This window comes from Cervus canadensis, chromosome 17, assembly GCF_019320065.1.
Source record: "Cervus canadensis isolate Bull #8, Minnesota chromosome 17, ASM1932006v1, whole genome shotgun sequence".
Taxonomy (NCBI): Eukaryota; Metazoa; Chordata; class Mammalia; order Artiodactyla; family Cervidae; genus Cervus; species Cervus canadensis.
In genome coordinates this window covers 51,232,445-51,258,729 of record NC_057402.1, presented here as the reverse complement: position 1 = coordinate 51,258,729, position 26,285 = coordinate 51,232,445, and the positions used below count along the sequence as shown (strand labels likewise).

The 26,285-nt window shown below is 44.6% G+C and overlaps 1 protein-coding gene and 1 long non-coding RNA gene across 13 annotated transcripts in view; one reads left to right on the top strand and one right to left on the bottom strand.

Annotated features, from left to right (window-relative positions):
• AKAP13 (A-kinase anchoring protein 13) overlaps positions 1-26,285 on the top strand; it is a 312,448-nt gene that overhangs the window by 174,896 nt on the left and 111,267 nt on the right. The gene's annotated exons all lie outside the window — the stretch shown is intronic.
• Positions 22,482-25,905, bottom strand: LOC122454984. Its single transcript, XR_006273563.1, has 3 exons — positions 25,817-25,905; positions 24,901-25,406; positions 22,482-22,723 (listed from the first exon to the last, which is right to left on the bottom strand). It is a non-coding gene; the product is annotated as an uncharacterized LOC122454984 (long non-coding RNA).

Sequence of the window (26,285 nt, the reverse complement as noted above, 5' to 3'; positions counted from 1 at the left end):
TTCCCCTTCTCCCTTGTTGCCTAATATACAAACGTGGACATGGTGCGGTGAAGCTTTTACACAGCATCGTTTTAGAATGGATGTTTTAGATCCCTGCAGGGATCCCTTGGAGATTGTAATGAAAAAGGTTTTTTTTCCCTGTGAGCACAAGACTTTCCAATTTGTCATGAGGTTTAACATGTCTCAAGATGGGAATTACCACAAAAAGGGATCTATTGACACTTCTTAAACCTGACTCTTCTTTCTTTATATAGAAACTGATAGCGAAGATGATATTTTAATTTGAAACCCAATACTGACTGAAATAGGAAGTGTGTCATTTTTAATGATTAAAAAAAAGATTTATTAGATTTTCATAACAACTCTGTTGAGACATAATTCACATAACCATACAGTTCACTCATTCAGGTAAAGTGTGCAGTGCAGTAGTTTTTTTTAACATGTTTACAGAGTGGACAGCAGTCTCCACTGTCTAACTTTATAACATGGGCATCACACCAGAAAGAAACCCATATTCATTAGCAGTTCACCCCTCCCCACCTCAGTCAGTAGTTACCAGTCTCCTCTCCATCCCCAAGGATTTGCCTCTTCCAGAACTTCATACAAATGCAGTTACAGAACATGTGGCCTTCAGTAACTGATTTCTTTCACTTAGTGTATTATTTCAAAGTTCATCCATGCTGTAACATTGATCAGTATTTAGTTTCTTTTTATTACCAAGTAGTACCCCATTGTATGGATGTACCATATTTTTTTCTATATTTGGATTGTTTCTACTTTTTGGCTGAATAGTTGTGAATAGTAACTGCTAACAAACTGTCCGTTTGTATGGACGTATGTTTTTATATGCTTAGTAATTATTGTGTTGGCTCATGTGGTAATTCAATATTTAGTATTCAGTAAGTTTTCAGAAATGACTTATTTTTCAGAGTCTTGATTATTGTTCTTGTTTGAAGCTATTAACTTGTAAAACAAGAGAACTTATAAACTTTTGAACAGTGCTCTAAAGCTTAGATGCCATGATTGTTTTTTTAAAAAAAGCAACAAAAAGAAACAAAAAAAACCCCCACACATCTTTGGCTGGAAAATCAAGTTATTGGAGTAAGTCACATTGCCCATCAGAAAACCAGCCATCCTTGTCTAGACTTGAGGGTGTGTTTTTTTTGCTCTTCAGAGGGCTAAGTATTTTTCATAGAATTACCCCAGTTTGCTAAACAGAACGGTACCCTTCCAAACTGTTTCAAGTGTGTGGACTGGGATAAACAAGCTTCATTTTATTGGAGTGCAGTGGTAGGGAGGTGCTGGCCGTTCTCACCCACCCCTTATTACCGATAATACTCATGACTAATGCCTGGGCGGCTACTTGTGCAGCAGGCATTATTCAGACAAACGTTGCTTTTGCCCCTGGGGAAAGAAGAGAGAACACGCCCTGCATGGGTAACATGTGTCTTTGTTTCCAGAAGCCCCTGAAAAGGGGAAGGAAGAAACTCACATCCTTGAATTCAGACACCTCTGTTTCTTCACCCTCCACATGAAGTCCTGGGGTTAGCGTCCTGGGTACAGCCTGAGGCTTGGCCACAGACCCTTTGCTTTCTCAGGAGGATAGCTCTGTGCTGACTGTATCTTAACCATTACAAAGGGGAAAGCAAAACTCTGTTTTGTTTGGGGTTTCTGTTTGTTTGTTTTGTATTGGGGGTATAGCTGGTAAACACTGTTGTGATAGTTTCAGGTGACCATTGAAAAGACTCAGCCATACATCCATGTGAATCCATCTCCTCCAAACTCCCCTCCCATCCAGGCTGCCACATAACATTGAGCAGAGTTCCCTGTGCTAGGCAGCAGGTCCTTGTTGGGTGTCCACTTTAAATGCAGCAGTGTGTACATCTCCATCCCGAACTGCCTGACTCTCCCTTCCTCCTGTCCTTCCCCCTGATAACTGTTAAGTGCCTTCTCCAAGTCTGTGAGTAGCTTCCTGTTTTGTAAGTAAGTTCATTTGTATCATTTCTTTTTAGACTCCAGATATAAGGGCTGGCATGGGATATTTCGCCTCTGTCTGACTGACTTCAAGTTTCTCCTTTCCTCTTCTCATTTTCCCTCCAGTTTTAGAAGCCGAGAGAGAGGACACTCCTCTGATTGGGCATGAGGCGTCATTTTGCAGACAGAAGAAGTAGACCCCCAAATAGTCCCTTGGCTAGCTCAAGGTCAGGGCCTGCTAGAATGCTAGAATGGGAGCTTCTCGTTTGGTTCTACCCTAGAATCTACCCAGTGGGTTGCCTTCCTCCCCAACTCTTACCCCAGGCTCCCTACTGGGGGCTTATCCTAAGGAGCTTCAGGATTCGAGAACCATGTAATTTGTCTCTTGTTGCTGGGGTATGTCTTTGCTTTGTGTCTGCCTCCACTCCATTTAGTTAGAGAAAGCATACTTTGATGGGATTTTTAGTTTGTGAGGATCTTCAGGTCTGGTGTTCACAGCGTTCTTAACAGTGACATGAAATCTGACCTCTGACCTGCCCTCCCTTGCTGTGGATCAAAAGGAGGAAGCATAGACATTTTTGCATTTTCCCTGTGTCGCATTTTCTCCTTTTTTTCCCCATCTAACTCTGCATGTTCTCTTCCTGGAGAAGTTTGCGAACACTTTTGTAAAGGACAGAGAATAAATACTTCAGAGTTTGTGGGAGGTACAGTATCTGTAACAGCTAATCACCTTTGCTGTTGCATGTGAAAGCAGCCACAGGCTCCTGTAAACAATCATTTGACTGACTGTTCTGATAAAAACTTCATAGAAATTTGAATTTATTAAAAAAAATTTTTTTTCTTTTCTTTGAAATTTGAATTTCATATTGTGAAATCATTTCATATTGTAAAATCATGTCATATTGTGAAATGATTTCATATCATGAAATACTTTTTTGAATTTTTTCTTTCATCATTAAAAATTAATGTTAAAAGCTGCTCTTTGGTGTGTTTTTTTTCCCCCATGTGCTGTACAAAAACGGGTGGTGGTAATCTCTCGGCCCCTGGCCTTTAGAATATGTGTGCATCAGTGGATGAAAAGAAAGAGAAAGCAAGTAGAATTTTTTCTCTTCTGAATGGTCTCAGCCTGTGGGAGAGCTTGTTACTAAACCGCACAGAGGAAACAGAGAGTTTCATGTCTCTCCTAAGTGTGTCTTTTGACTGGGTATCTCCAGGGCTCGGCTTCCTTAGTCTGTTCGCCTTCTGGCCTTAACCTTCTGGAGCCTGGCCTTGCAGTCTGAGATTGTGATTGTAGTCGAGGGTGGAATGGCATTCATTTAGGATTATTTAATTTGGTTTTTCAGACACATGCCCAGTCTGTGTATTGCCCTTGGAAATAAACCAGTCATTGCTTCATTGACTCATTGTTTCTCTGAATCAACCTCTTCCAAATGTAAAACAGGAAAAAATCTGTGTGTCTTAACGCTTTGCTACTGTCTTGAAAACCGGGAACATAGTTGTGCATAAGGAGTAAAGGATGCATAAAGGAATCGGGCGGTATCGAGAAAGTACTTGTGTATCTGCAGAGAAGGCACATGCATGTTAAATGCTTCAGGTTTCTCAGCATGTGATAAGTGGTACTGACAGATACTTCCCTACTGAATCAAAAATAGTTCACAATTCCAGAGGCCCAGCTTTATACACAGAATGGTCTATTCCCATTAGTCATTTTATCATCATTTTATATTCATGGTTTGTCACTAAGTATTGCCAAAGCTTTAATACTAGTTACACTTAAATATTCATCATTATCCCTTTTTCCATACATCACTGGTTTCAAGATTCTAGATTACCTTTTGTTGTCCTTTTTTCCCCCAGTGAGTTAATATCTATCAAGTACTTAGAGCGCGACATGTAATAAGTACAGCTTAACATTCTTAATTAGTTTCATAACTTCATATTCCAGTGTCCTTTTTACTCATTAAAGTAACTGGTGACTTACAGTGGCCCCTAAAGCAATCAAACCGCAGTTTCTGCTTCTAGAACATTGTTATGAAAGCTTTAGGAGTAGCAGCAAGCATTAATTTAAGTTGGGAGATAGGGTGCTTGTTTTAGTTCTGAGATCTTTAGAAATTTGAATGAACCTAAAAGATTATGTGAAATAGGAAGGAAAAAAATGGTTTCTGGAAAGTTAAGCAACTAGCCTCATTTCACAGCTAGTTAACTGCCCGCTAGACTCATTTCTATCTGGGTAATGTTTCTGTGACACTGTGGTTTTCAGAAAACTCACCCTGAGGATATACGTCTGGGCAGTTCAGTTCACTTTGATTTTTTGTGTTTTAAACAAACAGCCCTGAATGATGAATATACACATGAAGATTCTGAAACCGTTGTGTTATGCTCCCGTGCTTTCAATGATAGTCGGAGAAATTCCTTTGACTACTTTAGCACCTACTTTTATTTGCTTTAAAAGAAGTCTTGTGTTCTTATTATAATTTGTTCACCTGTAGGTAAATACCATCAAGATGGTATTTGTCCAGAGAGTTTGCTTTTGCTGAATAAATAACTAAGATTTTCCAGACCTGCTGCTTATTTCCTAAAGAATGCTGTGTAGAGATGACTGAATATTGAGCCCAGAACAGAAAGCCTCTGGGACCATTCACCTTGAGAAAATGCTCCACAGAGGCCAGGAAGGAGTTCTGACTCCTACTCGCCTGCCCTGGTGCTTCAGACCAGCACACTCCGTGTCCTCTGTCGATCTTTTCAGCATGTGGCCAGGTTAATCAGGGAGGTATTGTCTGTTCATTGAGATATCTCTGTAATAATTCCTTTTCCAAATGATCATTGCAAAAGCTTGTTAGCCATACGGAAGAGTTAATTCAGCAAGCCAGAGTGTCTTGTCAGGATGCCCAGCAGCCAAACACTCGAGAAGAAATACATTCAAGCACAACTATAAAATCCCATATGTTGAGTATTAGGTTACTGGGAAAGTCTAGTCTTCATTTAACACACAATCCCCAATCAGAAGCACTCCCTTTAAAAAAAAAAACAAAAAAAAAACACTACATGGCCAAACATTAAATTAGCTCAATTTTCCTTCTTAATTATTTTTGCAACAGTGTTATTATTTGTTTCTTCATGGTTTTGTTAAGGGCAGTGTTAGACTGTTTTTGGTTAAAATCTTGTTAAAATCTTGAATTCTCCCCATGCTTTGATTATGTTCTGTTTTCTTCCTCTTGTCTCAAGGGGGCGAGCTTGCATTTCCGTACCTAGGCCAGGAGTCTCTAAAAAGGGGTTTTGTTTTGTTTTTTTTCGTGTGTGGCTTTTCACAGCCTTTATGCTGAGCTGCTGTAGAAAATTTTGGCAGCTCTCTCAGACTATTTGGTAACTGACTGGACAGGTCATAGCACTAATAACCCAAGATGGCTCACACAGCCTATCTTGTTATTTGACAGTTTGCAGTTTTTAAAAGTTTTGAAAATGTCTGTGCTATCATATTTACATATAGAGTTTTGTGGTGTGTGTGTCACCCAGGAAGAAGCAAAGTGGCCTCGCCAGTAAGTCTTCTGTACGTATATTTGATATCTAAGAGAACCAGCACCCCTGTCCCTCTGCCCCCATTGCCAGTTATCTTTTTTGGGTCCAAATGCAGAGCTAGCTTTAGTCACAGGGAAACTTACTCCTCAGCTTTTTCATACAGAAATTTTAGAGATGCTCCGGTTGTCTCTTCTGACATAGAGTTAACAAGAAATGTCTGCAAATGTTTGAGCAAACTCTGGGAGATAGTGGAGGACAGAAGAGCCTGGCATGCTGCAGCCCATGGGGTTGCCCAGTCGGACACAACTCAGCAACTAAATAACAATAACATATTCTGGAGAAGATAGTTGCCAGAAAGAAGCACCTTGATGAACCCCAGATCATAAAGCCACAAGCGGAAAAACCTGCAACCTTAGTGTAAAAATATCTGTAGATAATATTTGTAAGTTCATGTGTGTGTGCTCAGTCATGTAAGAGTATAATTTAGTGATCTGTAAGAATATAATGTAATATCTATAGAAAATATATGTAAGAATATAATTTAATGATTTAATTTAAAGCAAAATAGCATAATTTTTCCCTTGTCTAAAAAACAGAGGTACAGTTGGTGTACAATACTTTATTTTAGCTGCTTAGCAGTGATACACAATTTTTAAAGGTTGTGTTCCATCTATAATTAATAAAAACATCAGCTATGTCCTGTAACTTATTTTACACATAGTAGTTTGTACCTCTCCATCCCCTTGCCCTGTCTTGCCCCTCTCCCCTTCTTTCTTACCTCTGATAACAATCAGATTGTTCTGTGTATCTGTTGAGTCTATTTCTGTTTTGTTACATTCACTAGTTTTTTTTTAGGTTCCACATATAAACGATGTCATACAGTATGTGTTTTTCTTTGTTGGACTTAGCTTCACTTAACATAATTCCCTCCAAGTTCATGTATATTACAACTAGCAGAAACTCATTCCTTGTTACGCTGAGTAGTATACCATTGTATATGGCCATATATTTTTAAGGGACTGTTTGATCTGTGAAGAAAGGCTTAGGTCCCTTGGTAATGTGCGTAATTGGGACAGTTATATTCTCAGATTAGATTTTGATTGTGTGTTTTAAGAAGAGGCCTTGCTGGTTGGCCACCATAAGAATAGAAGGTGCACACTGTATGTGGGATTCTATAGCCAGGAAAGGGTTCAGAGGAACTGATTTATCGTATCTTGGTCCTCTTAGGCTGCTCAACTTTGTGATGGGGCCTGTGGCTTTGATTTCAACTCACTTATTCATTTAGTAAGCCTTCAGTGAATGTACCTTTCCCTCTCAAGGTATTGCATCGAATATCAGTTCAGTTCAGTCGCTCAGTCGTGTCCAACTCTTTGCGACCCCATGAATCGTAGCATGCCAGGCCTCCCTGTCCATCACCAACTCCCGGAGTCTACCCAAACCAAATATGTAGGGAAGTAAAAGAGGTTAGATCTTGTCCCTGCCCCCAGTCCAGTTAAATAAAGCAAGCACGCACGGGCACACTCACGCTCTATGGCTGTTGTATGTGAGATGTGCCCTATGGTGCCTTCAAGGTGCTGCAGGAGAAGTTCAAGAACTCAGGTGAGTCCTTCCTGAGGCATGCCTGTCCGGATGTAGTGACGTTGCCTTAGTATAACCTTGTTGTAATGCTCATTGTCTAAATACTCACTAGAAAGCAGAGACGGGTTCAGGGAGCCTTTGATGTACTCCCCTGCTTGATGGTTCTTGATTGCTTTCACAGTGTGCTCAGCTCTTGGGAGATCTCAGAATTACCAGAAATGCCCCCGTTTCCATTTAGGAAGCTGAAAAGTAACATTTACCGAAAGAAATATAAAGAATGGGGGGAGAGATTCACGGGTGGCGCTAGTGAGATGTGGGTTTGATGATCCCTGGGTCAGGAAGAGCCCCTGGAGGAAGAAATGGCAACCCACTCCAGTATTCTTGCCTGGAGAATCCCATGGACAGAAGAGCCTGATGGGCTACAGGGTCACAGAGAGGCGGACACGCCTGAAGCACCTTAGCACACATGCATGTGTAAAGAATGGAAGTGTTTGGTAGTGTGTGAATCATGTAGGAATTAAAAAGAGTAGTTTCTCTGTTTAAACATTTCCGTTCTTTGCCTCTTTTGTGCAATGATATAGCCACTTTTCTTCCATTCTGAGAATCCCACGTGCCCCCATCTTGGCTTGTGGACCCAAAGAATTGTGACATGGTCTTAAGCCCGCACCACACATGTATTCTTTAATTGATGGTGGAAAAATAAAGTTCAGAACAGAAAATACTCTTACGAGCACATTTAAAATGTTTTCAGTTCAAGCCTTAAGTCCAACTAAGCCAAATGTTTATTATATTGATCTTCCTTGTCTGGGTAGCAGTTGGCATTCTGTCCTGGGTCATCAGACCTGATACATATTTAAGAGTTTTGAAAACCTAGTCATTCAGGGATTGGAGCTTGGAGTTGAACTAAAGTGTTAATATAAGAATGAAATAGATTTTTTGTCTTTGTTTCCTAGATTTCTATTGAGATAGTTAGATTTCTGAAACTGTTTGAATTACTTATGGTAGGAATAATTAAAATAAGTATATAGCTTCCCAAAGTGGACATTGTGGAAAATATTTATTTGAATGTCTAAATTTGACTTGGAGCGTTCACTTATGTGAAATAAACAGTAGTTCCTCCTTATCTGTGGAGTGTATGTTCCCAGACCCATTTGGACACCTGAAACCTTGTTTTGTTCACTCAGTCATGTCCGACTCTTTGTGACCCCATGGACTGCGGCACACCAGGCTTCCCTGTCTCCTGGAGTTTGCTCAAACTCATGTCCATTGAGTCAGTGATGCCATCCAGCCATCTCATCTGCTGCCGCCCCCATTCTCCTCCTGCCCTTAGTCTTTCCCAGCATCAAGGTCTTTTCCAGTGAGTCGGCTCTTTGCATCAGGTGGCCAAACTATTGGATCTTGGAATAGTGCCAAATCCTATACACCCTGTGTTTCTTGAATACGTACACACCTGTGATAAGGTTTACTTTATCAGTTAGGTACAGTAAGAGATTAACATCAACAATAATAAAATGTCATGGTTATAACAATATACAGTAATAAAAGTTACATGAATGTGATCTTTCTCTCAAAATACTTAATTGTACAGATTTAATGTCTTTTACATCTTAACTAAGAACTTACCATTGCACTCTGCCTGTAATTTTTGTAATTTGAGATGAGACAGCAAAGCTAGTGCTTTTTTCTTGTTCCTTCTTCACAGTTTCTCAGAAGATTGATTCTTACCATAGATCTTAGCAACTTCAGCATATGGTTTGTTTGTTGTTGTTGTTTTTTCACCCGTTATTAAGTCTGAAACTTTCACCTTTTCGGGCTTCCCTGGTGGTTCAGCTGGTAAAGAATCCACCTGCAATGCAGGAAACCTGTTTGATCCCTGGTATGGGAAGATCCCCCGGAGAAGGAAACAGCTACCCACTCCAGTATCCTGGCTGGGAGAATTCCGTGGATGGTATAGTCCATGGGGTCGAAAAGAGTCTGACACGACTGAGCGACTTGCATTTTTTTTCACCTTTTCACTTAGAGCACTTTATGTCTTTGGTAGATCCGAATTGCCGGCGTCACTACTCTTGTGCTTTGGGACTTGTAAAATAAAATAAGGGTTAGTTGAACACTTCAAAGTGATACTGAGATAGTCATTTTGATAACCAGAAAAGCTACAAAGTGGCTGACGGGCAAGATTTACTCTTCTTGCTTTCAGTCTCCTTGAATTAAGCTAGTCCAGTAGAAAAATGGGCTGAAGTTAGAGACACCTCCCACCCCTTTGGTTGGTTTGCAGAAATAGCAAGCATGGGATCATAGGATGTGTAGTGGGGGCATTTAAAGGTCTTTTCTGTTTGTACTGCAGATTCTGCCTTTACAGGAACCCCGAATCTTCTGGAACAAGTTGTTCTCCTTATAGAACCTTGGCTAGGGTGGCACTGTGGTCTCTGTCACACCGTCTCTACCCTGCAGTTTGCAAGGAAGCGACTGGAGCCCAGCGCGCTCCCGTGCCTGAAGGGCTTGCCTTTGTTTGCCCAGATGGTTGGCCCAGAGCCCAGCCCAGGACCCCACAGCCTGGAGCCCGGCCTCTCCCTTCCTACCCACCTCTACCTGCGAGGCCACCTCGTCTCTTTAAGTCAGCTCTTCTGTGTCCCACCCTAGGCTGAGGCAGCCTGCCAGCCTCTCCGGGCCTGGGCCGCCTCTGCTGGGGCAGTCCTCAAGTAGGACCAGCTCTCCTGGTCAGTGGCCCTCTTCTGTTTCGTGGAGCCCTCCTGCCGTCCCTGTATGCAGAAAGAAGTTGCAGGACGGGCATAGCTGGATCTGTATGCTGCTTCCTGTGCTGGGGTCATCCGCTGCCCCGGGGGCTCTGCAGCTCCGCCTTCAGCAGGTTGCGGGCTCACGTGGATTCTTGGAGGCCCGGGCTGGGGCCTGGTGCCGGGAGCACAGTCCCGGGCCGTCCGGACGGATGTACGGGTTGCACCCCTGTGGCCTTCCCCTCGCCAGAGCCTGGCATCTTGATTTTGACGTGTGCTCGACCCACATTGCCTTCCCTGTGATTTAATGCAGATCATTATCTACCGAGGCAGGGGGTTCTTTGGATCTAAACAGGCACGTGTGAGCTGGTCAGGACTCCAAGTGGGCCTCACCGTGTGTGTTTCCTGGGTGTGCCCTGGTAGACGGATGGCGTGAGACGGGGAAGGGCCTTGTGCTCCCGTGCGTGCCGTGTCCACTCAGGAGACGCCCCTGCAGCCCTGGGGAGAGCACAAACATAGGATCTCCTTTGCAGCACCCTTCATCTTGCTGTTCCTGTGAAAATAATAATTTCTGGAAATGGGCTTGTGGGCTTTTTCATTTCTGACATCATCAGTTTCTTTCTTTGCCAACCTTCCTCCTTACTTTGCCACCTCAAATTCTTCTTCTTCTTCTTTTTTAACCCAGCCTTTTCTTTTGTGTTGGGGTGTAGTCAATTTTACAACGCTGTGGTAGTTTGAGATGAACAGGGAAAGGGACTCAGCCATACATTACATGTATCCATTCTGCCCCGAAACTGCCCCCCATCCAGCCGGCCGCGTGGCGCTGAGCAGAGCCCCTGTGCTGTGTGGTAGATCCCTTGTTGGTTACCCAGGTTAAACACCGCCGTGTGTACATGGCCTTCCAGAGTCCCTAACTGTCCTTTCTTCCCCCTCTGCCCTCAGCAACCATAAGTTTATTTTCGAAGTCTGTGAGTCTCCTTCTGTTTTTTAAGTAAATTCGTGTCAAATTCTCACATTCATTTCCCCATTGAATCATCTACAAGCCAAGCTCCTTGGAGGTGGCGGGGTCTAGGGGTCTCGGGACAAGGGTTTGGCATCAGAGCTCCCCCGCCATGCCGGGCTAGTGGCGCCGTTGTCGAAAAGTCAGGTCACCACCCCAGCTGCTGGCTTCTCGAGGTTGCACCAGAACCTTGTTGCGTGCGACCCCCACTCTGTGGGCAGCGGGACATTCATTCCAGGAGATGTGGGAGATTTCTTCTCTCATTCCACCCCACCCCTGTGAGACCAGAGCTGGCTGAAGGCCACTGCTTGACTTGTCAGTGGGGGCCGCGTGGGGAGAGCGCGTGTGTATCCATGCATGGGCTCCTTGCTTTTAAACATTTATAACAAAAGATTCCAGTGGTAAGTGAGACTGTTGGGATGTGTTCCCTTCCTACAGGTCTACTTAATAGTTGTGCATTTCCAAAACTAAATCAAGCCTTCTGTTGGCAAACATCTCCTGTTGTGTGTGTTGAGCTCTGTAATAGAAGCTGGGGGTGCTGTGATGGTCAGATTAGTAGGAGACATCCCACCCCCCAAGAAGCCGTGTTGGGGGAGGCAAAGGAATGAGCCGCTAGTTGGCCCCTGAGGGAAGGAGCCATCTCTTGCCAAGGCCTATTTATACCCGTGTCCCGGCAGTTCGCCTTGGTGCCATTACACCATCAGCCGTTCAGTGGAGTTCTGCCGAGATGTCCCACGTGGGGATTTTCCCGTTGACAGCCTTGCTGGCCTTGAAATAAGGAGCCAGTCCTTCCACTCCAGTTCCAGAAAGTGCTGCTCGTGTTGTCGCTGTTCTGCCAGGGAACAGTTCCTGTCTCCAGCACCGTCGTTCAGCAACACGATGGGCTGCATTCCTTCCTAGGAGTCATTAGACTTCCCTAATGAGATGATCCAGAGGAAGAAAACAGAGCTCTGGCCCTGCTCCCTCATTAGTGCCGTGTCTGCCTCACATCAAGCTCATTGAATTGTTTTTCTCCTTGCCTGAGATTGTTGTTTCCTCCTTGACTCAGGAAGAGGGTTTCAGGCCAGGCTCTCTTGACGTGGGACTTAAATGCATTTGCTCTTGTAGCAGAACCCAGCGTACAGGCTGTGAGCAGAAATCACTGTTTCATGGTTAGCATATAACGTGGACTGTACTCCGAGGTTTGCATTGCTTTTTAAGTCCAAAGAATGTGTCCTACAGGCCTTGAAAAAGAGCTTGTCCCTGGCACACTCCACCCACATAGCCCCCCAGGCTCCGTGAAGCCAGGGGAGGTTCTTGAGAAGTGCTGGATGAGGTGACTGACATGCACCGCTCAGCGTCACCGTTGCCATGTTGCTCTGCCTGTTGGCTTTGGTTGTGGTGTCATACTGGAAGCTGCTGTTTCAGCTGTCCTTGGCGGGGGTGGGGGCCGGAGGTGGAAACCTCATCAGTGCCTAAGAATTTCTCATCTTAGGCATGTGAAAAATGCTGAGTTTTCTCATCTTTAATTCCCGATGGGGGAATTTTTGCCTTTATTGCCACACGTCTATCTCATGGCATGGCTGTTTAGTAAAAGCAAGATAATGCACGCCCTTTCAACAAGATAATCTTTGAATCAGTCTTACTGTTCTTTGAAACTTAATGTCGCCATGGGTTACCACCTGTTTATTGGTGGGCAAGCATGAAGGTGCCCTGAAAGTGACTGATGTGAAAAGTTGCCTTGATCCTTCCTCCCTCAAGCTAGTTAGTGCCAATGTGGAGCAGGAAAGAGGGAGGTGGCAAGAAGGAAAGGGAAGATGAAGAAGAGCTTTAATGTGGGGGCTGAGGAAGCAGAAGGATAAAGCAGCCTGAGTCTCTTTACAGCATCTGCAGCTGACCAAGGCATGAAATGGTAACAGCTGTGGAAAGACCCGGGTTGTCTAGTTCTTCTTGCGGTTGTTCATGTAAGTTCTTGTAATTCATCACTACAGGGTAGACTGGAGAAGTTTATAAAATGAGATATTCAAAAAAGAAGGGGGGGCTGATCCTTCTTGTGAAAAGGATTTTATCACCTAACCAATTAGTTTAATGGAGGATGATAATTGCACAAATTTAGCTAAGGAAAAAGTGGGTATTGTCAATATTTTTTAAAGCAAGGTTTTTAACTTGTAGATAGAAACTGGTACACAGAGGAAATTTCAACAGCTATTGCTCAGTGAGGCACTGCTGAGCCTCCTTTAAAGTAACAGATAGGACTTTATAAATATTGGCATCCATTTTCACCAAACAAGTATTTCTTTGGGAACTTCTTTTTAATAAAGAAAGGCTAAATAAGACATGTGACCAATGCTTGTCATTTTTACAAGATGGCCTTTTACCCTGTGTTCCCAAATGTGTGTATGCGCTGATGACCACAGGGCGTAGCAGAGCTGAGACAGCCTGACTCCGGCAGGGAGAGAAAAATCTATGACGCCTCCTACTGGGTCTTTAGCATCCATTCCTTAGAATTGTGGCCTGCAGCTCCTCATACTTCCTGCCCAGGAGTGAAGATCACGGTACAGTTAGGTGGGAGCTTCTCCACTCTGGAAGCTTTTGGACACGGGAGTCTTTTAGAAATGGCAGTTTTCAGATCTTTGGAGGTAAAGCCTCAAGTGCTGGAGCTTCCATTTAAGTCTTTGCTGTATTTCTGAAATACCCATGTATTTGACAGGCTTCTTAAATTGTGAAAAAAATGTACCCCCTTCTTGATGGCTTGCCAGCGTCACTATGACTGTCATTACTGTCGTGTCATAAAGGTGAGCATCATTGGGCACTGGTCTCACTAGCAGTTCAGAAACTTGGGTGACTTGGGTGAAGGAGTTACTCATATCACATTACAGCTTGGTCAGGGGCCTCAGTCTCTCAAAAATGAAATTAGCCATATGGTGTATGAGAAAGTGCCTTTCAGGTGAATTTGTTTGCATGTAGCTCATGGAAATAGTCTCTTCCTAAAGAGTTTTATTTGCTCTTCAGAAAGCCATCTCTGCTTTTCATTCCTGCTGTAGTTTCTCAGTTCATCAGCTTCATTCAACATGTTAGGAAATTGTTGGTCCCTCACTTCACATACATAAAACTATAGGCATTGGCTTTCATATAGTCTCTATTTTGCTTTCTTTTTTTTTTTTTAATATTTTATTGAAATACAGTTGTCTTACAGTGCTGTGTTGATTTCTGCTATACAGCAGAGTGATTCAGTTACACATATATACATTCTTTTCCATTATGGTTTATCACAATATTGAATATAGTTCCCTGTACTATAAAGTAAGACCTTGTTGTTTATCCATTCTGTGTCCCAAACTCCAGATCAGTCCCTCTGCCTCCTACCCGCCCTCCCCTGCAATCATAAGTCTTTCTCTATGTCTGTGAGTCTTTATGTTTCACAGATTAGTACATCTGTGTCCTATTTTAGCTTCCACATGTAAGTGATATCCGGATGTTTGTCTTCCTCTTAGTTACTTCACTTAGTACGATCATCTCTAGGCCCATCCATGTTGCTGCAAGTGGCATTATTTCTTTCCTTTTTATGGCTGACTAATATTTCTCTGTGTATGTGTATGTATACAGACTGTACATGAAGTGATGGGACCAGATGTCATGATCTTAGTTTTCTGAATGTTGAGCTTTAAGCCAACTTTTTCACTCTTCTCTTTCACTTTCATCAAGAGGCTCTTTAGTTCTTCTTCACTTTCTGCCATAAGGGTGGTGTCATCTGCATATCTGAGGTTATTGACATGTTAGGATGACTATAAAAGTAGTTTTGACCCCACAGATGCCCTGAAGAGGTCTCCGGGCCCTTGAAGGTCTTGCAGACCACTCATCGAGACCCACTGCTCTGGGTCATGTTAGAGATGCTTGCTGAATTTGGTGGTGTGGCAGGGACTTCACGGTCTGGCTCCTCGGATTACTTGGACAGTCCCGTCCGCTCTGCCCTTCCACAGGCCAGCTGCCAGCCACGCCTCTCTACCAGGTATTCTGAGTGAAATGCATCCTGGGAACCTCCCTGGGTACTTACTCTTTGATTCTTTGAGACCCTTCTCGGAAGGGCTGTGTCACCCTGCAGCACAGGCCTCTTGTGTCTCCTCTTCCGTTTTGGTGGAGCTGCTGGGAACCAAGAAGCCTGCAGTACCGCTCCTCTTGCCAGGGATGCGCCCTTAGCCGTGTTAGGGACCTGCCGCAGCTCCCAGACACGATAGGCGTTTATCATGTGGGGTGCCTGGTGGGCGTCTTGAAAGAAGAAGGAACACAGGAAGTAGCCTGACAAGGCGTATTTTCTAGTTAATTGACAATTTTTTTGGTAAGTATGACTTCATTGGACTGAAGATCATACTTCACTTGTCAAAGTCTCTCCTTAGGGCACTGTTAAAACCTTAAGTAGTTCCCTTTCTTTTGAAATTTGATGTCCTGTTTCTTTCTTTCTTTTTTTTTTTTTTTCCTTAATTTTTTCTTTGATTTCCTATTTGTATAGCAAATATATTTGAGGCTTTTACATTTTGTTAGTACAGTTTTAAAAAGGCTGATTTAATCAGCATGCCAGGAGTTGCATCTAAAAATTACATGGAGAATAGGAAGTTTCTCATCGATAACCCATTAACACAAGTGTTTGGGATTGAACATCTATGTAGAATTGAGAGTGACCCTTGCAGTAACAGACCAAAGCTTCTTAGGGTTTATCAGTGTAAGAATGGAATGGAGCTATTAGAATTCAGACCCAAGGAAAGTCTCCTTGTATGAAAGAAAGATAGTAACAGCAAGCCACATTAAACAAATTGTACTCTTCAGAATACTCATGCTTACTGTTGCTTCCCAGGTGGCTCTATGGTACAAGAATCCACTTGCCAATTCAGGAGGCACAGATTCAGTCCCCATGTAGGGAAGATCCCCTGGAGAAGGAAATGGCAACCCACTCCAGTATTCTTGCCTGGAAAATCCTATGGACCGAGCAGCCTGGCAGGCTACACCGTCCATGGGGTTGCAAAAGAGTTGGGCAGGACTGAGTGAATGAGCATGGACGCAGTGCTTATTGTTGTAACATCCTCACAGGGGAGGCAAAAGAGCAGTGTTAATAACACTCTTATACGTACAGATTGCAGACTGGACAAGGCCTTCGTGTCCTTCCTGCCGAGTGCTGGGAGCTCCCGAGGGGACCCTAATAGCACTTCATGCTGTCTCCACGGGCTCCCTGGTTGGTTAGATGTGCCATTCTTGACGCAGTGCTTGGCCGGTCAGTGACGTGCAGTCTTCTGAGGCGTTAAATTTACATGCACACACACCCATACACACATGAACACACACACGTGAGTGCGCACGCCTGCATACACACATGCGAATCTTTGGAGAAAGTATCAAAATGCTTCCGTGAAACTTGGTCCTGAATTGACTGTTGTGTACATATATTTTATTTATGTAAATACGTATAAAATCTATAGTGGGATATCATTTGAAAATTATGAACAAATGAAATAATAACCACAAATTAATATCTATTTAGTTAGACAAATCTCTAGCAGGGATGATCTTACAGAAGTCACCCAGACTGTGATTGTTTTCAAAAAATATTCAGGGTAGGCAGAGGATTCTGTCTTTACTTGCTGATTAATTTCTGATATGTCCTATTTATTGATGAGGTTTAACTAACACCATCTGTTTGTATTGAGCAGAGCAGACATCCCTTTGATACAAGAGTGCATGTCTCTCTATCAAAAATCTGTGAATTATGTAAAATAAAGGAGCTTCTGAATCTAGGTTGCCTGCCCCAGTTTGATCTGCTCCTGAGAATGGGTGACCTTCCCTGAAAGTTCCCCTTCAGACAGAGAGGTAGATATTTATTCATTCACATAGGAACTGTTTGTCGAATGCTCAGTAAGCCCAAGAACCTATAGGAAAGCCCAAGTAAACATATCTCCTAGTCCAGGAGATTTGTACCGCAGCTTTCCAGAAAATGGTGGTAATCAGTGTGTGGGTGACTTAAGTGTGGTCGGAGGGCTAGCACAGTTCTGGTAGAGTCGGAGGAAGGACAGACCAGTGTTTTGATGAGGTGTTCAGTGGAGGCATCGGGCCGTGATGGCATTTGAAGGCGTCTTCTGACCGGTGTTGCTTCCGTGGGGAGGAGCGCGAGGGAAGGAGCATCGGCTCAGAGGCAGGTGTCAGCGTCTCACCTGAGCACATGGGCGAGTCTTCCGGGGGCAGGTGAGGGGAGAGGCCCTCGAGGCTGGCGTGGTCCTCAGCTTTCCTCCCAGAGTCGCCTCCGAGAGCCCCATGCTCTCTGTCCCAGCGGTCACTGGTGTTCTGGCCGTCTGGAGGGGGACTGTTCAGGGACATTTTAAGTTCAGTCCAAATTGGGCACTTGGGGATTGGCCAGGAAAAACATCTATAAATATCTGTCTTTTTCTTCTTTCCCTTACCCTCACATGAAGAGACTTTTTTATTTTTTTTTCCCCCAAGGCTAACTCTTCCATCTGGGTTCCCAGTTCTGTCTTGACCTTAAAGTTTACAGAACTGCTTCTCCCTAAGACTGCTCGGCATTCAGGTTCAGATACTGAGGGGTTCCTTTAGTCTTAGCTTCCAGGGCAGCTCCCCAGCTTCTCCACTTAGCAGAGGAATGAAAGCCTTTTTCCCTCTGGTTTCCCATCTCATGGTACAGAATATTTTCAGAGGGAATCTGTGATCTGAATCAAAGCAGAAGTGTTGTGTTCTTTCAGCTATAACTTGAGTCGGGATGTTCCATTACATGCTTTTTTCTTATATGCACCCTTCTGTTGTTATTGTTGTTCACTTGCTAAGTTGTGTCTGACCCTTTGTGACCCTCTGAACTGTAGCATACCAGACTCCTCTCTCCTTCATTGTCTCCTGCAGTTTACCCAAACTCATGTCCGTTGAGTCGGTGATGCCAACCAGCCATCTCGTCCTCTCTCTCTGCCTTCTCCTCTGCCCTCAATCTTTCCCAGCATCAGGGTCTTTTCCAGTGAGACTCTTCTTTGCACCAGGTGGCCAAAGTATTGGAACTTCAGCTTCAGCATCAGTCCTTCCAGTGAATACTCAGGGTTGATTTCCCTTAGAATTGACTGATTTGATCTTCTTGCCATCCAGGGGTCTCTCCAGAGTCTTTGCCAGCACTACAATTTGAAGGCATCAATTGTAAGCTGACTTAGATACCTCCTTATAAAATAAGGCAAAGATGTAATGATAAAAATAAAACTATCATAGCAACTAATACTTACATAGTATTCATGCCACAGGCATGAATATACAAAATACTTATGTGTATTCTTTTTTTACTGTATGTCTTTTTATTATTTTTATCTCCCATCAGCAGTTAACACTACTTTTCTTCTTGGAGGGTTTTTCTCTTTTCCCTTTGTTTTGTCTTTTTCAACAGTTGATATAAAAAGCAAGTTATACTTCTCCATTTTTTTGGAAGGCGTGACTGTACTGTGTGTTTGCTTGGGAGGGCCAAGGGACATTGTCCATGGGAAGCTGAGTCACTTTTTGGCTCGTCTGACTGGCTCTGCTGGAGCTGTTCTTCATTCTGTGAAGTGAAAAATAAGAATAAGTCGAGTGATTTCCTAAAGTGACACGTTTTCATTTTATGTGGGATTCAAATTTTTCCTAAAGGTATGATTATTTTGAGCACCAGTTTTCATGTCTGGCCAGGACTTTTATCCATTAAGTCTAAAAACTGTTCCAGACAGCTCACCTTTTGTGTGTGTTAACATTGACCAAGACCTTTTCTCTCATTTACTGACTAAATCTGGTCAGCCTTTTGAAAGTCTTAGGATTATGATTGTGGCAGGAAACGGATGTATAGTCAGTTTCTCCTCTAGCCCTTGGATGTCTAGGACTGGTTTTGGCGCCCTGGGAGAGATTTAAGAAGTACTCAGTTGCCCTCAGCATTCTGCTTAGAGAGCAGCATGCAGCCGCAAGGAAGAACACAGGCTGGACCTCGTAACACCAGTGTGGTGGCCTGAGGACACCATGGTTCACAGCGCAGAGTTCTAAGGAGGGTTAGAGTCGGCAGAGAGCGTGACTGTTAATAGAAATGTGGGAAGGTAGGGAATTACAGAAACCACAGTTGTCCTGAGAACCACGGTCACTGAAGTAGGAAGAACCCCCACATCCTAGATGTGGAACCTTGAGAGACCAACTGTTTACATCTTGAGGACCGACAGTAAGCAAGGCTGGATAAGGATCATGGCGTGGTGTCCCCACAGGCAGGAGACTTGATGAGGCTAGAGACTCGTACAGATTTTCTGAGTCACAGCACAGATTGTGCCGCTTCCATGCTGTAACATCTTCGGTGGCTCCTTGTTGCCTCTGAACAGCATCCGACTCTTCAGCAGGGCATTGCATGCTTCTGTAATCTAGGCTGTGGACGCTTGTCCAGACCAGTGTCACAGCACTATCTTGAGTCCAATGCAGGTAACGGACGCCCCCAGTCCTCGGTCATACCTGCCTCACATCAGCATTTGTACCTTCGATCTCTGTCTGCATCGGGGTTGCCTGCCTCCTCCCTCCCTTTTTCTGTCTTTCTGTCCCTTCATGTTAAACCACCACCTTCTTGAAACTTTTCTACCTGGTCAGCTCAGGCAGAGCTCCTTACTCCTTGGTGAAACCCTGCGTTTCATCTGTACTACCCAAGCTTCCTCATGTGTACATTTCATGCCGTGGTCCCTGGTTTGTTTCTTTAAGGTCCCAAAAGTGTCTCATCCATCTTGACATCTCTCATGACAGCTCACAGAGCCCTGTAACTTCAGCCGATACTTAGGTATTGTCGAACAGATAAGTCATTTTGGCTGATATCAGCTAGTCGGCCACTCGTTGGCCGTGACACGCTGGTGATGACATCGTCCCTTGGAAAATTATGGCCTGCAGTTGTCAGCACTGTCTCCCTGACCTCATTGCCTTTGTTTTGTAGAATGAGGTCTGTTCTTCTTTTCCCAGATGATCGTATGGAAAGGGAGTCTCAGTTGCGGGCCGTTCCCTTCTGTTTCCGCTTCCTTGCCAAGCACTGTCCGCCCTGCTCTCTCCTCAAGCTGGGGCCTTTGTGTCTGTTCCTGACCAAGACGTAGCATGTGCCCTCAAGGCTTCTCCTCCAGTCTCTGACACAGTCTCTTGGACAGAACCAAAATAACGGGCGTGGAACTCACTTCGTGTCAGCGGTTCTTTTTCTCTGCTGATGCTTCGTTTCCTTCTCAGAACAGTTTCTATGCACTAAAGTGTTTATTCCCAGGTCAGCCATCCTGTAGCAGCCATTCTTTAAGGATTCACTAAGGCACTTTGAAGGGTAGGATGTCTCGGGAGAAAACCGGAAGAAGCGGAGTGTATGGCAGAGCTTAAATTTTCCCCTGTGAAATGGTAGAAATTCAAAAGAAATTGCAGCTGAGCCTTCCTCACTCCACCACGGCCCCAGAACTGGCTCTCCCCAGCCAGGGTCCACGGAGCATTCACACAGCAAAACCCAGCTCTCTCACGACCTGACTTTGCCACAGCGTCGGGCTCTGTTCACCGCTCTCGCTGTCTGGCTCCTCGAGTCACGTCTCTGTGGTGATTTCCGTCATCATTGTGCCCATCCCAGCCGCTCTCCCGAGCCCCAGGCACAGCCGCTCAAGTTCCGTCGGAAGGCAGGTGAGCTTGTGGTAGCCTGGGAGTCCTCTGTTCGGGCGTTTCTCACACACATTGTTTTTACTACTTAATGTCCGTCTGGTTCTCTCTATTATATTCTCGGCACCAAACATAGGTCCTCAGTGAATATTTGTCTCATGATTGAACTCATTTCAAAAAGCTTGTTGAAGATTCAGGACAGTGACTCGTGAGACGTTGTAGCAATCACAACAGTATTCTTCCATGTAAAATTTCTGGGTTGTTTAACTGGTTTTTGATACTAAACTTGCCATTTTTGACATCCGTAGCAGTCTAGGTTTTTAAAATACTGAGATATTTTAACTCCGCATTCTTTGGGACACTTTGAAAATTCTAGAAAAATTAAATGTTTACCAAATATCTAGTACACTTTAAAGAGGAAAGTGTATAAAGTAGGGTTTACAGTAAAATCACGCGATCATAGTATGAAAGAGACCTGTTTTGATACGTCCAGCGGAAAGGCATGGGAAGTGACTGACTCGACCACAAGCTGGTATCCGTCCAGCAGTGTGGCGTGTGTGTTGAGAAGAAAGGCAGTTTGATCCCGGTCGTCCCAGTGTCCTCAGCACCAGAGGGTTTTTGTCTTGGTGTTCACATCACGCAAGGGACACCCACTAACTGAAGGGCCCTCAGTCGGGTACCCGTGGCACGGGGAACAAGCTGTGGGAACCACGAGCCACAGGAGAAGCTTTGAGGAGGGTGGTGAGCCATGATGAGTATCTTCAGATGCTCATTGAAAAGCTGCCGTAAGAAGTAACTAATGCTTGTTCCCACGAGGAAAACTGAGAACAGTACCACCACTCATTCTGAAGGAGACCTGGAGACCAGTTGTCAGTAAGACTCTTCGTCTCTGTGTTGGATGTGTGAGTTCTGATTTTTGTGACATTAACATAGTGAGAAGCTATTAAAAAAAACTAAATGTCAAGTATTAAAATGATGGCAAAGAAGTTGAGTGCATTTAGTGTAATAACACACTTTTTCTACCAGTACTTTATAAAATTAGAAACCATTTGTCATTTTTATTGAAAAAATAGTCTTTTTCTGTCCTTTTTCGTTTCTATAAAATCAGATGTAAGAATGCCAATGATTAAAAAAAAGAATGCCAGTGATAAGAGACGAGAAGTGAGTTCTAGTTTTGTTTCCTGAAATTTTGACTTAGGTTTTCTCGCTGAGAGTTCTTTCTTTCAGTTTAGGGGATTACTCAAGACAAAATAAGATGCATATAGAAAGAAAGATTTCTCAAATTGGATTTAATGCAGACTCATTAGTTGTGTGACCTCGTTGTTGTTTAGTTGCTAAGTTGTGTCCCACTCTTTGCGACCCCATGGACTTTAGTTCACCAGGCTCCTCTGTCCCTGAGATTGATGCTCCAGGCAAGAATACTAGAGTGGGTTGCCATTTCCTTCTCCAGAGGATCTTCCTGACCCAGGGATCAAACCTGCGTCTCCTGCATTGGCAGGTGGATTTTTTACTACTGAGGCACCAGGGAAGCCCAGGTGACCTGATAAACCGACTTAAGCTCCATGGTACTTTTCTGCATCTGTAAAGTGGACAGAGACATTTCACACTTTAGCTTTTTATGAAGAATAAACGAAATGGTACATGTGGGTGCACCTGGCCTACAGGAAGCACTCAGTAAATGTTATTAATAAATCTTGCCCCCAGAAGACCTGTCCTAGAGGTTACATTATCGTATCACCACTTTTCCAGATGAAATCTGATCTGGCTGTCTGCCTTTCTTCCCTCCTTCCTTTTCTATCATCAAGCGGCTGGTAATTTTACTAAAATTTAACATTTGTGTGCCTGTTCCCTGAGACCTGTCTCCTGTGAGGCGCACAGGTTGGTGAACGGACGTTTTTAAAGCTCTGTCTTATTCTCTTCCATCTTAATTGCTTCTTGCCGCTGCCATCAGCTGGCTAGTGTTCTGGTTTCTTCTTGGGAAAGGTGAGAAAGGACTGAAGCAGAGGTACTGCCAGTGGAACTGCTGGTCGGCTGGTGGCTGCCCTCCGGGTCTTCCATTCCCCTTTACTCTTTGAACCTCCCTGCAGCCTCCAGAGCTGGGCGTGCATGAAATGCCAGGGAGGGGGCCTCGGGCCTCGCTCTCCTGGATCAGCAGCACCTGATCAAACACCTAAACTGAAATGGAAAAGGAAATCCTCTGTGGACGCAGTGCAGTTGCTGTGAATCCTTCTCGTCTTCTCTCAAATACTCAGGTATTTTATATGAAGCAGATTTAGTTTCAACAGACGAGTTGCTCAAGTGGAGGCTGTTGATAATAAAAAAAAAAAAAACAGTATAAATATTTTATCTGGATTTTAGTAAATTTTGCCACCAACAAGTTTGTAGCTCTTGATGACTGTTTTTAACTTAATGAAATCATAGATTTGTGAAAATTGATGACTCTGCTAGTCGTTTCCTTCCTTTTCATTTCATGTGAAAAGTGGAGGTGGAAAATATAATTATGCAAGAATACACTGCATGTTTTCTACAACAGGTTTTGAGCGAACTTCTCAATTCCTTTTTCTTTCTCCACTGCACCCACATCCTATGAGTTATATGGCAAGTGATAAAGATTTGTTAGTCTCAGGCTGACCATATCAGACCAAAAAGGAACTTCAGATATGACACAGTGTCCAGCCCTTCTCACTCCCCAGTTCTGGAAACCCAAGAGTCAGTCTGATTATCCCAGGGTGCTCAGTGAGATGTGACAAACCTAGGGATGGAAAGAACGTTTGATTTCCACCTTCTGCGCCTTGCAGAGACGAAATTGATCATTGGTGTGTCTTCGAGCCAGTGACATGCTACTGCTGTATGTTCAGACTTTGAGGTTACAAAACAAATGTTTCAGTGGCAGTAGACACCCCACCCTCGGACCACAGTGCTCACTGGCCTTTGTGTTCTGTTTGGGTCTTCAGTACACCCGCTAGATGGTGTCCTGTCTCAGAAACTTTGCTATAGGGCTTCAGGTAGGGTTCTGCCCTCACTAAAAAGCACCCAAATAGCACTGACCCATAAGAACACTTAAATAATTTGGATAAGGTGTTAGATAAATATCGAGGGAAAATTTAACTCATGAACAGAAACGCTGTAGTTAAAATAAAATTCAAAAGAATATTTTTATACTTTATTTTCTGGAATCTTTAATAAGATACATCAGGCCTGTGGTATGAACAGACTTTTAGCACTGGTTGCTTGTATTGAAGAATGTAGGCCTCTTTGTTTGAGTTTGAGTAAGCTCCAGAAGTTGTTGATGGACAGGGAAGTCTGGTGTGCTGCAGTCCATGTGGCCACAAAGAGTCGGACACCACTGAGCGACTGAACTGAACTGAGGCCTCCTTGTTGTGGCTGGAATGTGGAGTGGAGGGCACAGAGAGAAGGGAGATGTAAGTAATCTTGTGAATAATTACTCTTGTGAAAAGAGGTTGTAAATAATAAACATATTTTACTCTTTAAGTTCCCAAAATTTAAAGGAAAAGAGACATATCCTCAAAACGAAGCTTCATAGGTCTCAGCTTTGGTTTGGATATAAAATGATTGGTTTCTGAGTTTCAAAATCCTAACAGAATAACTGCTCAGCAGTTCCAGATGTTTTTGATAAAAACTTGGAATTGTCAGATCAACAGCGAAAGCGCAGGACCACAGACTTTGTCTTCTGTGGCAAGTATCGAACAGATCCAGAGGGACAGCAAAGCAGACTCATGTTCCCCACCCAGGGCATGTGTTCCCTACCCAGAGGATTTGTTCTCCAAGAAGGAACAGAACACGCAATTACAGTTCCAAATCCTCTTAACATGTTTATGTGTACCGAACAACTAGGAAGTCTCAATTTCCAGCCTGCAGCGCAAAGCCAGCATCTCAGCAGAAATTCAAAAAACTGTCTCAAAACCATAACCTGGGCCATTTCAGACAGTTGTATTACTGTGAAACATTTCTTTTAAACTTCTCGAAGACAGAGATTTTGTTTTTTGTTTCTTTTGTTTGCCTTTGTTGCAAGGCAGTTTAAGTGCAGATAACGCCGAATGTGGAATATCTGTTCAATCAGTGTAGATTATCTGAATTGAAGTCAGTAGTTAGACAAGACTGGGAATAGAAAGGCTGTATGGTGATTAAAGCATCTATGATCCCTAGGGAGAAGCCTGGGAACCTTGGAAGCAGGAAACATTTGATTCTAATTAAAACAGAAGGGAGCGGCAGTGGGGAATAAACCATGTTGAGGACAGAGGGGAGGCGGCTCTGTCTTTCTGTGTGGGAGGAGGGAGAGTTCTGAGTGACAGCTTGGTGAAAGTTCATACAGAAAAGATAATAAACCATCCATTTTTCCCTGCACCAAAAACCTAAAGGATCTTTCCATTCGTGTCCTAGACCACATAGTTTGCAAAGTTGTCGTAAGTTGCCGGCCAGGTTCCCACCCTTTGGGTAAGCCTGAGTTAGAATTTTATTTACCGCTTTCTCCTCTCTCTCCAATCGTCTGTTTTCCATCGTTACTCTCATGAAAAGCAACATCTGGTTCAGTGTCCGCGTTGGTAGCGTCACAGTGCGATGCTCGCTGTGGGCGTATGGGGAAGGGGAGGGCCGGTCCACCCCACCCCGCGGATGAAACCGGGACGGACGGGCTGGAGGCTTTGAGCTGGCTGAGCCACAGCTGCCGCGTGTCCGGGGGAGCAGGGAGGTGCGTCCTAGCGGGGTTCGCTGCCTCACTCTCCTCTGAGCTGGTCAGCTACTTGACGGCCTGGCCAGAGGACATGGTGACTCACCGGCCCATCTCTGCCTCTTTTATTGCTCCTGGAAAGCCTCCCCATCAGCTCTCTTGGTGACACTGATGGAAACTTCAGTATTAAATCTCTTCTCCTCTGGCTTGTGGCGTTGGACCCCCCTCACCCACACTGGCAAGGCCAAGCCAAGGACTCCTCCTGTGGCCCCTTGAGGGGAACGTCAGCAGCCTGACACTCCTGGAAGGAGAACATCCTTTCAGTTTTTCCATCTCCACTCTCCCCCCACCCCACCCCCGTGTCGTCCTCAGTTCTTTCTCTTCTTTCCCCCCCAAATTGTTTCTGACACCAGCGAGAAGACGAATTCTGGAGCGGGTCTGCCCCTGACGATCATGGCTAGGGTGGGGCGGGAGAGCTCCCGGGTGGCAAGAGAGCGGGCGTGTGGAGTGATGGAGCCCCACGCGGGTTCGGTCACGAGAGCGGGAGAAGCCCCCGCCAGGGGCTCCTCTTGGTCCCACGCAGTGCGGCTGACACCAATTCCTTCTCCTCCTCTCCTCTTCAGGTGTCTTCAAAGCACCGCTCCTCCCCGCCCACTCCTCATCACTCCCTCCCTCTCCGCAAAAACATAAAGAGAGAAAAACCTAATTGACCTCTTGATCTCTAAGCCTTGCCTGCCACTTCCGTAAGCCCTTGTGGATCCTGAGACTTGTCCCCGGAAGTCTCAGGCTAGCATTTTTCTCACGTTAAATCACTGGTTTGCGTCTGGCAGGGCGCTGCAGCGCGCGCCCGGGGTAGTGGCCGCGTCCCTGACTTCGTGGGACCGAGACGCGTGTGGCGCTCGCCTGCGGTGTGCAGGATGGCAGCCCCCCCTCTGTCCCCACGCCGCCCCGACCTCAGCCCGGGGGCGTCTGGGGTGCCCCACAGAGCCTTTTTCATAGGAAGCAGCGTGAGAGGAGGAGGAGGAGGAAGCCGGCGGGAAAAGGAAGCCTTGTTTTTCTCCTCTTCGTCTGGGGATGAATCATGTTCCCAGCACCGCCTTTAGGTTTTCAAGCCTCGGAGGTTGCTGGTGCTGAGGAAAGGGCCAGCCGTGAAGTTCCTGAGGGAGGGAGGGAGGGAAGA